Source organism: Protopterus annectens, chromosome 4.part0 (genome assembly GCF_019279795.1).
Source record: "Protopterus annectens isolate FY-2018-M chromosome 4.part0, PAN1.0, whole genome shotgun sequence".
Classification (NCBI taxonomy): Eukaryota; Metazoa; Chordata; order Ceratodontiformes; family Protopteridae; genus Protopterus; species Protopterus annectens.
Genome location: NC_056733.1, coordinates 292,839,880 through 292,856,458, shown reverse-complemented (window position 1 = coordinate 292,856,458; position 16,579 = coordinate 292,839,880). Strand labels below are relative to the sequence as shown.

Below are 16,579 nucleotides of genomic sequence, written 5' to 3'. Positions count from 1 at the left end.
ATCAGTATGTCCTGATCACACCTCAGCTCTTATACTCTGGGTGGCTGCCCCTTTTGCCCCATCCTATCTACTCCACTGTATGTAAATCTATTAGTGCTTCTCACACGTAGAGGTTTATAAATGCTAGGTTCTTTTGTTAGATTAAGGATATATTACTGCACTCCAAAAATTGGAAATGCAAACAGCACAGCTTTAAGCTGCAGTGTTTTAAATGTGCCAAATAAAGTGGTTTGGGTGATGTCAAACTAACTTTTTGACAGATTCCTGTGTATGTGATACTCACAAAGCTAAAGTCAGACTCAGATGTTTCCTGTTGATCTGAGAATTTGCTAATGAGTCTACTGTACTGATGTTAAACGAGAAGACATGTATCCTGCTAGTTTAACTTTACATACACTTTTCTTTAGTCTGCTTAGTAATTCATCTGGTTATGTGTACTGAGGACTGGATTCAGAAAATTGATATTACAGTTCCATGAATATTTGCACTAAGCTGTAACGCTATAACTGAACTGCATGCAGTTATTCAGGAAGTTGGCTTTGAAAGAAGCTCTCCCTTTAAATAAATAAAAAAATGTATAAAATGAAATAGTATGAGTTGCAAAAATATATAAGAGCAGGATATAAGAGCAGGGTTATTCAGAATGTGCAGTCTGAAAGGAAAGTACAGTTGTGTACACTTACTATAAATGTAGATGTTTGAGTGTATTCACTGTTGCAGTCATCACATTTGGGTTATCTGCCTGCAGGTAGCCCTCAGCCGGCCTGAATACCAGAGTCTTCGGATTTCTGCCTCAGATGCTGTTGCTTCTTCCGTGACGTCAGGTCATCAGGGGTATAAAACATGCAGCCGATGCCATTACATCAGTTTTTCTTACCCCAGATGTCAGGTGCCCCCACAATAGGAAGCAATTATATGGTATGGTACACCCCCATCAAAAAGCAAATGTTGTTGTATCTTTCGGCTTTTCCCGGTTAGGGGTCGCCACAGCGGAACTCCGGTCTGCTAATGATTGGCAGTTGTTTTTTTTTTTTATGGTGTCGAGTTGCCAGCCCGACACTCAACCTTCAACGAAGGCACGCCCATTCAACGCATGTCTTTCGAATGCCTACTCGACCACAGGGAGGACATGCAGACTCCACACAGAAGGCACTTCCAACCCAAGCCGAGAATCTAATGGGAGAACCTCTTGCTGTGAGGCAACAATGCTACCGCTGCACCACTGCGGAAGTCCCATCAAAAAGCAAATACACATGAAAAAATATATATACCAAATAAGAAGGAAAGGTAGAGCCAAGAGAAGTCAAGGGACTGGAGGGAGGGTAACCAGGACTGCAACAGTGAATACACTTGAACATCTACATTTATGGTAAGTGTACACAACTGCACTATGTTTTTCGTGTTTCACTGTTGCAGTCATCACATTTGGGTTGATTCCCAAAGCTAAGGAAGGGGAGGAGGAGGTAGTTAAAGAGCATTAGGGCCAGCTATTAAGCCCTGCAAGACTGCTGTGTCAAGTCCAGCTCTGGATTTAGAAAAGATAGGTAGATGGTAATGCTTGGTGAAGGTATGTACAGAGCTCCGGGTAGCAGCTTCCAGGATGCCCCTGGTAGGGACTCCTCTGAGAAATGCCATAGAGGTAGATGCAGCCCTGGTGGAATGTGATCTTATTCCCTGTGGAGTAGGTTTTCCATGGTGCTTGTAGCAGAAATGAATGCAATAGGCTATCCATTTGGAAATGGTTTGCTTTGAAATGGCCTTCTCCTCTGCCCTTGCAGCAAAGCCAACTAGCAGCTGGTCAGATTTTCTGAGAGGCTTAGTCCTGCCCAAATAGAATCTAAGATGTCCTTCATGGATGCATCTGCAGTCATAACAACTGGGTTGTCCTGTCGCTCAGGGGCCCCTCCTCGGTCCGGATTCCAAAAGTCGGGGTCGGCCGCTGTGATGTCGCACTTCACCCGCATCTCTGCTCTGGTGGTCGGTATAGGCATCAGCCGACGGCGCCATTTTCCTTTTCCTTTTCTTGCGTTGCCGCTGCTGCAAGCAAAGCAGAGTCTGGCGCGGGTCAGGTCGTCGAGACTTCTACCAGATACTACTTGAAGACTTCTAACTTAAGCTTTTCGAAAGCTGGGCACTTTTTTCTGCTCAGCCCGACGCCAGAAAATGTTTAACATAAGTTTATAACTTACTGAAATGCCTGGAACTCTTAGAGATTTAAAGAATTAGACCGTTTTGCCGGGTCAGGACCAGTGTGTACCATCGAGCAAGCTCGTTCCGGTCAAGCAGAAGTCGGCCGGCGTTTGCTGAACAGTTTTTGGGAGTCCATTTGTTGTGTACATTATGCCATCAATTGTCTGTTAAAAAAAGAGATCACCAAAAAAAGACCCCAAAAAACGGAAAGAAGGTTAACGAAACCAGTACGGCTGCTCGTTGGTTAATGGTTAAGCAAATCAAAGTACCCAACGCCGAAACCTACAAGCGTTGTCAAAAGCACACGAATCAGCTGATCTACTTTACAGGTGTCAGCTACTACTGGAATCAGCCTCAGAAATATTACTACAATCTGTTTTTATGCACCATCACTTATCACTATCCCTCCCCGCTGGATGTTCTAGGCCCCCCGCGTGGTGCTGCTAGGCCTCCTGCAGCCTGGCTGCAGCCCTTAAACCCAAAGCAGAAGCCAGCTAAAGTTACAGCCTGGCCCTCTTGGTAGTTCACAAATGCTTACACTGCCCCAGATTAAATAACCCAGACAGGGCCTCCCATTTAACCCAGAAATTAGAGGAGCTCCCCACTCCGACCAGGACAGGGCCTGCCCAGCCCCCAGAAAACCCAGTAGAGAGAGCAGCCCAGAGTGAATCCTCCATCCCTCTGATGGCATGATTACCATGGAGCCAGACCCAGCAGGAGCTCAGCCAGAGGCTCCTGAAGACTCAGATGCTGAAGAATCTGCTCTACATTTATGGTAGGTACAAAACTGTACTTTGTCTGTGCACGTCCAGAGAGTGCAATATCCGTTCCCCTTTGTTTTGTGGATTAGGGAAAAAAATAGGCAAATGAATGGACTGGTTTAGGGCCACACTAGACACCACCTTGGACATAAAGGAAGGATTAGTCCTGAGGGAAACCCTGTCCACATGGGAGATAATGAAGGGTTCCACTGCCATGAGGGCCTGTAATTCAGACACTCTCCTTTCTTGAAAAACAGCCTTACTTCTAGCCATCACTTCAGCAAGAAATTTCAACTCTGCTGTTGCAGCTGACTCAAAGGGGGGAAGAGTGAGCTTTTCCAATACAAAGTTAAGGTCCCAGGCTGGAGTGAGAGCTCTCCTGGGGGCTCTTAAATTTTTGGCCCCTCTAAGGAATTGTTTTAGCAAGGAGTGAGAGAAGAGGGGTGGCTCAGTATTATAATGTGCTGAAATGGCAGAGGCATGAATCTTAATTGACTAGAAGGATAGGCCCTTGTGGAGCATTTCTGTTAAGTACTCTAGAATATGAGGTAAGCTGGGCACTGTTGTGCCCATCCCCTGAGCCTGGCTCCAGGAACAGTATCTTTTCCACTTTTCAGCATAGGATTTTCTGGTACTAGGCCTCCTTGCCTCCAGAATGACCTCCCACACTTGCTTACTGAGGGATGCTAGAGGAGAGCTCATGGAATTAGCCAGGCTACAAGGTTCAGGGTTTAAGCTGAGGGTGCAGAATCTGGCCCGCCTGCTTGGACAGCAGGGAAGGGGTCTGAGGCAGGTGCCATGGTTGTAGTAGTGTGAGACTGCGCAAGAGGGGGTACCAGTGCTGGCGTGGCCAGTCTGGTGCAATCAGTATTGTCCTTGGCTTGTCCTGTTTGATCTTTAGTAGAACCTTCGAGAGGAGAGGCAGAGGAGGAAAGGCATACACCGAGAGGCTCTCTCAGGTAAAGGAAAGGGCATCCACTTTCCAAGCTTGACTGTGGGGAGTTCTGGTGCAGAATTTGTTCAATTGGTAGTTCTGAGGGGAGGCAAACAGGTCTACCTCTGGGGTCCCCCATTTTTTCCTCAAGAGGTTGAATATTTTGGGTTCTAGTTTCCATTTATGTGGGTCCATGAGATTTCTGCTTAAGTCGTCTGCCAGTGAATTTAGTTTACCTGGCAGGAATTGAGCTTGTAGGTGCACTTGGTAGCTCAAGGCTGTGCTCCACAGAGCCATGGCTAGTCTGCAGAGAGGGCAGGAGTGGGTCCCCCCCTGCTTGTTTATGTACCACAACTGTGGTGTTGTCTGTCTTTACCAATAGTTGTCCTGGAAGACTAAGGTCTTTGAAGGCTGTAAGAACATTCTGTACAGCTAACATTTCTTTTTGACTGATATGCAGGTGCATCTGTCTCGGGTTCCATTTGCCCTGAATGCACTGCCCTGCCATGTGAGCCCCCCATGCATAGTCTGATGCATCTGTTGTTAGGGTATGGGTGGCAGGGGGTAGAGTGAAACGGAGTTCCTTGTTGTGGTAGCAGGCCTCTGCCCACCAAAGGAACTCTGTCCTTAGACAAGGAATGATAGGAATCATTGTTTCCAGGTCCTGAGAATGTTGACACCATAGACTTTTTAGATACCATTGGAGAATCCTCATGTGCATTCTTGCATATGGAATTAGCAGAATGCAAAAGGCCATGAACCCTAGAGCTTGCAGCATTTTCCTTGCAGATAGCTGGATTTCTGTGGCCAATAGTTTGAAGTAGGTTTTCAAACTTGTTTCTCCGGAGTGAGAAATGCCATCTGGGAAGTTGTGTTAAAGCTTGCTCCCAGGAATACAATCTGTTGGCAGGGTACTAGGTGAGATTTCTTTTTGTTGATGGTGTACCCCAGTGAGGTTAGAAATTTCTTTACAAATGCCAGGTGTTGTAATAGCAAGTCCTGGCTTTCTGCCAGAATCAGACAGTCGTCCAAGTATGGGTAAATCTGAATATTTCTCTGCCTGCAAAATGCAATGGCTAGACCTAGACACTTTGTGAACACCCTGAGTGCTGTAGATAAGCCAAAGGGAAGTGCAGAGAACTGAAAGTGCATGGAGCCCGCCCTGAAACGTAGGCATTGTCTGCAGGATTCTTTTATTGGGATGTGCAGGTAAGCTTCCTTTAAGTCTAGGGTTGCCAGCCGGGCATCCTTGGCTAGCATAGGAAGAAGCTGTTAAAGAGTGAGCATTTTGAATTTTGGAACCACCAGAAAGGTGTTGAGAATAGAGATGTCCAGGATAGGACGCCAGGAGTTTTCTTTTCTGGGTACCAGAAAAAGTCTTGAATAAAAACCTTGTCCCCTTAGTTCTGCTGGGACAGGTTGAATACCCCTTATACTGAGATAAGAGAGAACCTGCTGTTGGGCATCCACCAATTGATTTGGGGGGAGGTCTGGCCAACCATTTGGGGTTGGTAATGTGTGGAGGTGGAATCTGTATCCTCAGGAAACTATGTTCAAAACCCATTTATCCTGGGTAATGAGTTACCAGTTTTTTGCATGCAGGGCGAGCTTTCCTCCTAAAGGAGCAAGTAGTTGAGCAGGGCTTGGAAGGGTTAAGCTTAAGTCATTGTGCCATTTTTCTGTAGGGGGGTGGTTTACTACTCCCTGCTTTAGAAGTGGGAGCACCCCACTGCTTAGATCTGTGCGTAGCCTGAAACTGAAGTCATGGTGGTCTGCTGTTCCTAGGTTTGGACTGAGAAGGCCTGGAAGGGACTGGAAAGGACCAGTTCTTTGAAGGCCAATGCCTACTGAATCTGGGAGGCTGTATGTATAGAAAATCTTTAACAGTTTGCATATATTTAGCTTTTTCCTCCGTCCTTTTGAGTACTTCCTCTGCTTTGTTGCCAAAAAGGTGGTCTTGGTTTAAGGGAGCATCCAGTAATTTAGCTTTAACATGAGTTGACAAGTTTTGTTCCTTAAGCCAAGCATGCCTTCTAAGTACAGACCCAGTGACAGCAGCCCTGCAAGATGCTTCTAAAGCATCAAAACCTCATTGCAAAGTATGTTTACCAACTTGTTCTGCAGAATACATTAAATCTTGCAAGTCTTTGTGTTCAGCACAGTCAGGAATCAACATCATTTTCTGTTTAAGTAGTCCCATAATATGTTGCTGATACTTTAACATATGAAACTGGCAATTTAAACCCCTAATGGCCAAAGTAGCAGAAGTGTATACCTTCTTACCCCATCTGTCTAAGGCTCTAGAATCTCTATCAGAAGGGGTAGGATTTTTGGCTGCAGTAGCCTTAATGCTTTTTGGTCTGTGGGAAATGGTCTCTGGATCCGCAGTAGGATTCTTGAAGAGGAACTTCAGAGTCAGGTACTCTGTAGTACCTGTCAGGTTTTCTGGGAGCTGGAGGTGAAGTGTCTGGGGTAAGGCTAGAATCCAAGAAAACATCATCTACAATAGCCAAAACAGGTGGGATAGCTAGAGGCCTGTGTTGAGGCAGGAAAAAGAATTCCCCAAGTCTCTTTTTGGACTCAGAATAGTCCTGGCTTTCCCAGCAGAAATGCTCCGTAAGGGTATGCAAGGTTTAACCAAAAGAAAAATCTTCTGGAGGGGAAGCAGAGGGAATGGAATCCTCTGCATCAGAATACTCATAAGTAGATAAGGGCAAATCCTGGTAATCAAAAGGAGCAGAGATATCTGATTCCTGATCAGAAGAATCAGAAAGAAAATTGGTTCTAGGTCTCTTAAAGGGGGAAGGCTGGCTTCCCCTAATTAAGGTAATAAGGTCTTCAGCCATTCTAAGCATTTGTTTTTGAGGCATATGGGCCCGAGTCAGCAGTTTGGTGAGGAATTCGGCACTTCTAGTTGGAAACGATGCCATCGGTTTAATATGAAAGTCTGTAGGCCTGAATACACCCTCAGAAGCCGGTGCCAGCACAGCGGCTCCAGACCCATCCAAGGTAGAGACATCCGCAGGTTCCATAGTCAAAGAAGCATCTCGCGGCATACTGGACTCAGAATGTGTCTCAGTAGAGGCTTGCGAATCTGTAGTAGCGGGTATCAGGGGTTATGAAAGCACCTCACTGAATACCGGCGGACTGGCGACTAGCTTAATGGAAGTGTTGTTGGCAGTTTTGGACCTATGTGGTCTGTCTCTGTCTTTATCCTTACAGTTTTTCAGAAGATTGGTAGTCGGATGGCTTAACAAAGCCATTTTGTAGTACGGAGATTGAGAACAAAAGTATTTAGCTACAAAAATAGCCCGACGATGAATAGTTCGGGCATTGAACAAGGCACAAAACTGACAGCGAGGGACGTCGTGGTCTGGGCCTAAACAGGTGGCGCAGTAAAATGAAAATCTCTATGAGGTATTTGTTTTCCACAGGCAAGACAATTGTTAATTTTTTCTGACATCAGTTAGAACAAGAAAAAAAGATCCCCAACGGGGTACTTATCTTTTTTAAAGACTTCAGGTCTGAAACTCGAAAACGAAAATCTCAGGAGTCGGCCAACCGGCACTTGCGAACTGCTTCTGCTTCAGGCACCGCACGACAAGAAAGACTGATGTAATGGCATCGGCTGCATGTTTTATACCAGACGTCCTGACGTCATGGAAGAAGCGACAGCATCCGACGCAGAAATCCGAAGACTCTGGTATTTAGGCCGGCTGAGGACTACCTGCAGACAGATAACCCAAATGTAATGACTGCAACAGTGAAACACTAAGAACAGCTAGGGCTTTCATGATGACTGAGAGGATGAACTCCTTAGCCAGTCACCTTGTTTTAACTTTCCTTCTAGTTTGCTGTGTAGGCCTACCCAGCGATAGCAATGGCTTTGATTTATAAGGAGTATAAGTAAAAGCAACAGGTAAAACGGGTAAACTTGTCATGCTTTAAGAAATCTGTTCAACAGCACCAAATTCAATGGTAGGACATCATAACAAGCATCTTAAAAGTAAAAACATACATTTCTGAAACACTTTGAAATATTCATTTAACCAGCAGCCTACATTCTTGCATGTTTAACTGAAGTATGTAATAAATCTAAAAAAAGTAAAGCTAACTGTAGATAATCTCTGCTTTCCATACTTGTTTTTAATACAGGAAGATCAACAGACTGTGGGCTCTATTAAGACACCAGGTGCTTGGACTCATTTTCCAGTACTAACACTTTAGAATAGCATGGGGAGGGGGGGTGATACATTCCTGTGTGAACTACCATTTGGAGGAGATGTTAACCGAGGTCTCAATAACCTGTGTTAGTGATACTCTGCTGGATTTAAAAGTTCCCATTACATCTGTAAAAAAGAGGTGATGGTTTTATTAGCATATCCACTGGTAGACTTACAGCACTTTTCTTTTTATTTTGAATTAACAAATCTTGTGCAAATAGATTTTTTATAAGATTATCTAGAGTTTTACAGTACAACACATCTTTTTATATAGCAAACCACATAGTGCAGTACAAGTTTTCTTACTAAAACAAATAATAGAGCTAATTATATATTCGACATTTAATAGAGCTAATTATATATTCGACATTTCCCAAGCAGAGTATTTCCAGAACATACTATAAGTTTAACCTATCAAAAGACAGTAATTCTGCATAAATTTCTCACAATTCCTTTATCCCACAACATTCCAAAAAATAATGTTCCAGTGTCTCCTCTACTAAAATCACATATTATTTAATTTGACATATTATAATGTGTAACTCATCAGAAGGTACAAGAAGAGTGTTCTCTACCGCCACCCCCCCAAAAAAAAGAAGCAATATGTATAACTTAGTCTAGTAAATCCTACTAATTCTTAAATTAATTGCAAACTGAACACTCCTGTCATATTTTCCCCTTCCCTTCCTCCAGCAGAAAATTATCTGCTACCTGTGTATACCATATGCCCTGTTTAATAACTTTTGCAATAGGGTAACCACAGGTTTTACTTTTTTATGTTGCTACAATATTAGTGTTGAGAAGTCATAGTTAAAAACAATCTTAGATCCATTATAAAAGAAAAAATACAATGGCTAAGCTGCATGTATGACCAACTCAATGGTCAAAGATTTCCATTTATATGTGAGCAGTATTTCTACTAAAGACCATCATCAACAACCCCCCTTTTCACATTTTCTACAGTAGATTGCTGTTGCTATCCCTCTCGATTCAGTGCCACTCTCCTGCCTTCTTCAACACTCATGCCTAATTGTTGCAAATATTCTCTCACAAAATCTATCTACCTCTTTGCTGGATGCTCTCATTTCCTCTTGCCTTCTTCCTGTCTGTCCAAAATCTTCTTCACCAGATTGTCTTCTGCTTTTCTGCACATGTGCTCGAACCACCATGATCTGTTCTCTTTGACCTTTTCTGCAATTGGAGCTACTTCTACTCTTATGTCCTCATTTCTTCATCTGTCCCACAATGCGCATCCTACCATCCTTCTCAGGCACCTCATCTCCATCACCTGTAGCTCCCTCAATTACTCTACCTTTACTGCCCAGATTTTTGTACCATACAATAGTATAGGTTGCACCACAGTCTTGTACACCTTACTTTTTAGCTTCTTTGCAATTCTTCTGTCACATAATACACCTGGCATTCTTTCCCAGTTGGCTGCAGCCCATCTGATTCCAGCTTTGACTTCTTCATTTAGACTACCCTTCTCCTCAACTACTCCGCCCAGATACTTGAAGTTGTTAACCTTCGCTTCTATCTCAGTTTTCAGCTTCTTCTGATTTCCCCATTTGCTGCCATTATCATGTTACCTGTACTAATTTTTATCCCATATACCTTCAGGATGTTCATCGTGCATACAGCTGCAGTCATTACAGATGGGCTATCCTGCCATCAGGCGGGTCCTCGGTCGGCTGAATTCCAAAGTCTAGGTCCGGCGTCGGTTGTCGTCGCTTCTTCCCTGACGTCAGTGTGGCAGGGGTATAAAAGAGGCAGCCGACGCCATTTTCTCCAGTCTTTCTTGCCACGCGGTGCCCGAAGCAGAAGCAGTTCGCAAGTGCCGGTCGGCCAGCTCCTGAGATTTACGAAAGTATTTCAGCCGAAGTCTTCTTTAAAGCTAAGTACCCCGTTGGGGAAACTTTTCTTGCCTCAGACCGATGTCAGACAAAGTTAATAATTGCATTTCTTGTGGGAAGCAAATACCGTATAAGGATTTCAACTCTTTCTGTATACCTTGCTTAGGGCCAGACCACGACGTCTCGGCCTGCCGTTTTTGTGCTAGGTTCAACAAGCGCACTATTAAGCGCCGGGCGGAGTTCGCCCTTCATTATTTTGGCAAAAAATGTAATTATATCATGTCGTCGGATACTCCAACACCAGTTTTAAGCAAAAGACGCAAAGACAAGGACCGACATCCGAGGTCTGCACCGAGTACTGAGACCACACTTAGGCCGACTACCGGTTCTCCGGTTCTCAGCAAGGCGCCTACGCAGCCCCTGACTACCGATGAAACTATTTTACCGGTGACTTCAGTACCCGAGGTCGCAGGCTCCTCTGTCTCCATTCCCACTGCAGATACCGACGCCACTCTTGGTGGGGAAACTGAAAATTTAGTCAGGCCTGCCATTTCTGAAGGCGTCTTCAGGCCTTCCACCTTCTCTATTAAATCCTTCACTAAATCTAAAGCTGCCATGAAAACTAAAAAACAGGGTCCTCAGACCTCCTCTCAAGGCCCCATGCCTAAAAAGCAGATGCTTAAAATGGCTGAGGATTTGATAACTCTCATCAGGGGTTCTCAACCCCCCTCTGACAAAAGACCCAGATTGGAGAAAGACTACCCTTCCTCAGACCAGGCTTCTATTACCTCAGACCATTCAGAGGACCAGGATTATGCCTATTCCCCTTTCGAAGACTCTGATGCTGAGGAGTCTATTCCCTCGGTCTCCCCCCCCCTGAGGACTACTCTTTTGGGGAAACCCTGCATACATTGAGGGAACACTTCCACTGGGAAGGCCTAGATTACTCAGATTCCAAGGAAAAGGCTCAGGGAATTTCTACTGCTCCCCCAGCATAGGCCCCTGGCTATCCCTCCTGTTTTAGATATTTTGGATGATGTGTACGCAGAAGCCAGCCTTAATCCAGACTCATTACCTCCAGCCCTGTTAAACCAGACAGGTATTTCCGGGTTCCTGATTCTCACCAGTTCCTTTATAAAAGCCATACTGCAGACCCAGAAACAATTTCACAGGGTCCCAAGGGGATTAAGGCCTCTACTGTTAAAAACCCTTTACCTTCAGAGAGAGATTCCAGAGCATTAGAAAGGTGGGGGAAAAAGGTGTATACTTCAGCCACTTTAACCATGAGGGCATTAAACTGTCAATGTCATATGTTAAAGTACCAACAGTTTTTGTTATCTCAGCTGAAAAGCAAAATGACACAAACAGAACAACCAGATTTGAAAGAGTTGCAGGATTTGTTGCATGGAGCAGAGCAAGTGGGGAAACATACCTTGCAGTGTGGTTTTGATGCTTTAGAGGCCTCATGTAGAGCTGCTGTCACGGGATCTGTTATACGTAGACATGCTTGGCTCAAAGAGCAAACCTTACCAGATCATGTCAAAGCAAAGTTATTAGATGCACCACTTCAAAAAGATGTATTGTTTGGTGTTAAAGCTGAGGAGATACTAAAGAAAATGGAGGAAAAAGCGAAATCTATGCAAACAGTGAAAGATTTCTTGCAGGTACAACCTCCACTCTTCAGCAGAAACTGGCCTTCAAAAAATTGGTCCTTTCCAACCACGGACAGACCTCATAGGGGCAGATACAGACACCCAAGGGGTAGAGGACAACCTCAAGGATCTTACAGAGCTAGACAGTGGCAAGCACCAACCCCAAGAGGTGGAGAAGATAGATCACAGTCATTTAGAAAACAGACACAATGACTTCCCCTATGCCTGCCAAACAAAGCTTTAATGGCAGCACCTTTGGGTGGAAAACTGGCATTATTTTCAAGAAACTGGCACATTGTTACAAAAGACAAATGGATTCTGGACATTATAGACAGAGGCTACAGGTTCCACTTTCACACCCTTCCAAAAATGAGAGGCTTGCCAAACCTGCCACAAAATCAAAGGGCAGAGGCACAAAGACAAATTTCCGCTCTCATGGTATGAAAGCAATTCAAGAGGTACCTGCAAAAGAACAAGGTCAAGGTTTTTATTCCAGACTATTCCTGGTACCAAGGAAAGACAAAGATTGGAGACCCATCTTAGACCTATCCATCCTAAACACATATCTACAGGTGCCAAAATTCAAGATGCTCACATTACAGCAGCTTCTTCCCATGCTGGGCAAGGAGTCTTGGCTGGTAACATTGGACCTCAAGGAGGCATACCTGCATGTCCCCATCAGACAGGATTGCAGAAGATACCTCAGATTTCTTGCAGGTTCAACCCATTACCAATTCTCTGCATTGCCCTTTGGCTTATCTACTGCACCCAGAGTGTTTACGAAATGCCTGGCATCAGTAACTGCCTTCTGCAGACAACAAGGAATACAAATCTACCCATATCTGGACGACTGCCTGATCCAAGCGGACAGCAAGGACATTCTGTTGCAGCATCTGGCATTTGTAATAAAACTGTTAAACTACCTGGGATACACAGTGAACAAAAAGAAATCAAAACTAATACCTTCTCAACAGATAATTTTCCTGGGTGCCAGCGTAAATACAACCACCCAGATGGCCTACCTCACGCCAGACAAACAAGGGCAACTGTCTCAATACTTCAACAAAATGGCAACTTTCACCAGACTAACTGCAAGGAAAGTCCTACAGGCTCTGGGATTCATGGCATCTTGCATCCTACTAATACCATGTGCAAAGCTGCATATGAGGAAACTACAATGGTACCTAAAAAACTTATGGTGTCAACACAGCCACAGCTTGGAAACAATTATACCACTCATTCCATGCCTTCAAAAGGAATTTTTGTGGTGGGCTCAAGCATGCCAAAGAAACACAGGTCTCCCTTTCTGTGTACCTCAAGCAACTCAAATCACCACAACGGACGCCTCAGACTATGCCTGGGGAGCACACATGGCAGATCAGTGCATTCAGGAAAAATGGTCCCAAAAGAGAAGCACCTACACATAAACCAAAAGGAGATGCTAGCCGTGCAAAATGCTCTTATGACCTTCAAAGACCTACTGCATCCAGGCCAGCTATTGATAAGGACAGACAACACCACAGTCATGTGGTACATAAACAGGGGGGAACTCATTCATACCCCCTGTGCAGGCAAGCCATGACCCTATGGAACACAGCACTGGAATTGCAAATTTAACTACAGGCACAATTCCTGCCAGGGAAGGAAAACACACTGGCGGACAACTTAAGCAGAAATATGACAGACCCACACGAATGGAAGTTGCATCCTCAAGTTTTCTCAAAGATAACTCAGGCATGGGGACAGCCAGACATAGATCTATTTGCTACCCACAGAAATTACCAGTTGGAAAAATTTTGTTCAAGGACCTATCATCCACAGGCCTGGAAAGTGGACACACTCTCTTTCAATTGGACAACATTGACAGTCTATACCTTCCCGCCGCTTCCTCTACTGATCAAAGTTCTATTAAAAGCCAGAGCAGAGAGGCCACAAATGATTCTCATTGCTCCAGACTGGCCACGACAACACTGGTATCCTCTCCTAAAGAGCCTGACACACTCCCCACCATGGATTCTACCTCTAGTCCCTCTTCTGTTGTCCCAGCACAACTACAAAACCTTTCACAGCCAGCTCAAAACCCTAAATCTAGCTGCATGGAGAATACTTTAATTTCCCAACAGACTCTCCTCTCCAAGGAGGTGCAGGATGTCATCTTGGAGGCCAGAAGACCTTCTACTAGAAAAGCCTACTCCGCCAAATGGAAACGATTTTGTTCCTGGAGTCAAGAAAAGGGCCAGAATCCTTGGGTAATAAATATACCTCAAATTTTACAGTACCTAGCTGAGATGTTAAACAGTGGCCTTTCCTTCTCCTCCATCAAGATCCACGCTTCAGCCATTTCTGCACAATACAATACAGATCCTCCTTTATTCTCACATCCTCTATTAAGGCAGTTCCTCAGAGGGGCAAAAAATATAAAACCCCCACGGAAACCACCAGTCCCAGCTTGGGACCTCAACTTCGTATTGGAAAAGCTGACCCTGCCTCCCTTTGAGCCGGCTTCTTCAACAGAGCTACAATACTTGTCATGGAAAACAGCCTTCCTTCTGGCTATTATCTCAGAATGCAGGGTTTCGGAACTACAGGCCCTCATGGCTGTGCAACCATTCATCATTTTCCATCAGGACAGAGTTTCCTTACGAACCAACCCTACCTTCATGCCAAAGGTAGTATCCAATGTAGCTTTGAATCAGACTATTCATTTACCTACCTTTTATCCAAATCCACAGAACAAAGGGGAGAGACTACTACATTCCTTGGACATTCACAGACAACTTCGTTATTACTTGGACAGAACAAAGCCATTCAGGAAATCTGAGCAGCTCTTTGTGTCCTATGCTACAGGTGCTCAAGGAAAGGCTATTTCCAAACAGACAATTTCAAAATGGATAGCCCACTGCATACGCTTTTGTTATTCATTTCATGGAAAATCTGTGCCTGTATACATCAGATCCCACTCCACCAGGGCTACAGCTACCTCTGCAGCTTTCCTCAGGGGGGTCCCTACCAAGGACATTTTGGAAGCAGCTACTTGGAGTTCAGTGCACACTTTCTCCAAGCACTACCACCTTCCACTATACTCAAAATCTAGAGCGGGCTTTGCCACAGCAGTCCTGCAGGGCATCCTCACCCCTCCTAGTTCTACTTAGTGCCTACCACCCTTACTTAGCTTTGGGATTCTACCCATCTGTAATGACTGCAGCTGTATGCACAATGAACATAGTACAGTTTTGTACCTACCATAAATGTAGATGTTCAAGTGCTCATACAGCTGCAGTCCAGGTTACCCTCCCACCATCCCCTCTTAGGACAGGCCTTATGACAAACACCTTTATCATACAACCTATTTGGGGTATTCTTTTATGGTGTATTTGCTTGCAACTACTGTTTTTGATTTATCTACATTGCATGTTTGCATAATATTATGTTTTGCCTTCCTTCTGGGGGCACCTGACATCTGGGGCAAGAAAAACTGAAGAAAATGTCATCGGCTGCCTCTTTTATACCCCTGCCGCACTGACGTCAGGGAAGAAGCGGCGACAACCGACGCCGGACCTAGACTTTGGAATTCGGCTGACCGAGGACCCGCCTGATGGCAGGATAACCCATCTGTAATGACTGCAGCTGTATGAGCACTCGAACATCTACATTTATGGTAGGTACAAAACTGTACTTTGCATTCCTTTCCATTATCCTTTGCTGAAGTTCTTGCTCAGAGTCTGCCTATAATGCCATGTCATCTGCATACAGTAACATTGTTGATCTGCCCACTTTGACCTGTTTGCTAATGTAGTCCATCACCAGTATAAGTAGTAGTGGGCTCAGAACTGAATCCTGGTGCACACCCACTCCCACTGGGAACCCCACTGTGAGACTGAACACTGTTCAGACTTGAGTCATTGGGTCTTTGTACAAAACGTGCACTAATTCTACCAATGTTTCTGGGAGTTTGAATGATCACAGGACAGCCCCAATCAGCTTTCTTGGACCTTGTCATATGCTTTCTGTCAAAGACCAATGCACCTTTTAGTATGGAGATCAACAACATCCTTGTGAAGTACTTTAAATAATTATTTTTGTTAAAACCTTTATAACATTACTTAACTCAGCATTTCCTGGCACCCAAAAGAATGACAAGTTAGAACATCTACATCCATCTGGAAGACTATCTACTTTGAGTAATAAAGTTTCCTGCTGTTTGCCCCCAAATTATTTCTTAATCTCCATTTCTTGCAAACACAAAGGAACCCCTTTTCTACTTGGAATTTGATTTCATATGCAGTCAGTTTCTCCACCACCTATTTGTGCTACTGACCTGCCAATTCTTTAAATTCCAAAAGAACTAGCAGGATATAGAAATTACTCAACTCAGTTTTGCTTCCTTAATCTGTCTGTTAATGCTACAGATGCCAACATGATGTTTATGGAGCTCATTTTCTAGCAAGAATCACTGTTGCGGTCCTTCACCAACTGCACATTATTTCCAGGACATGTAACCACCACCATAGTAATTCTTTAGTGACTTTGGTTGCCCTCTGGCCAGAAAACCAGCAACAGCATGGTGAGAGGACAGCTGCCCAGGTGAAACTTTATACTGGTAGCATAAAATCACTTTGCTGCATCCCTATTTTAACAAAAAGCAGTAAAATATAATATTTTTACTTCAGCCTGCCAGCTATTAACACCAGACCAAAGCCTCTACCTAGACATTATGCTTAATGATTGGCATCAGAAACTATAAACAACTGTTAAAACCTCCTGAGGCTTCTGAGATGTGTTTCTTGGATTCTGAAGTATCTGCTTGTGCCGGATTTCAGTTATAATCATTTTGTGCTTTTGGCACTTGCTGTCTATTGATAAGCCTCCTTCTAGACAATTTGTCCATTCACCCCCCCACCTCAGTGGGGCAAGGGATGACTAGGAGTGACCACTGAGTAATCAGGGTAGATTTGATTTTTTTTTA

General features: G+C 44.3%; 1 protein-coding gene across 1 annotated transcript in view; it reads left to right on the top strand.

Annotated features, from left to right (window-relative positions):
• Nucleotides 1-16,579, top strand: part of SUSD2 (sushi domain containing 2) — a 1,008,194-nt gene that overhangs the window by 332,804 nt on the left and 658,811 nt on the right. The gene's annotated exons all lie outside the window — the stretch shown is intronic.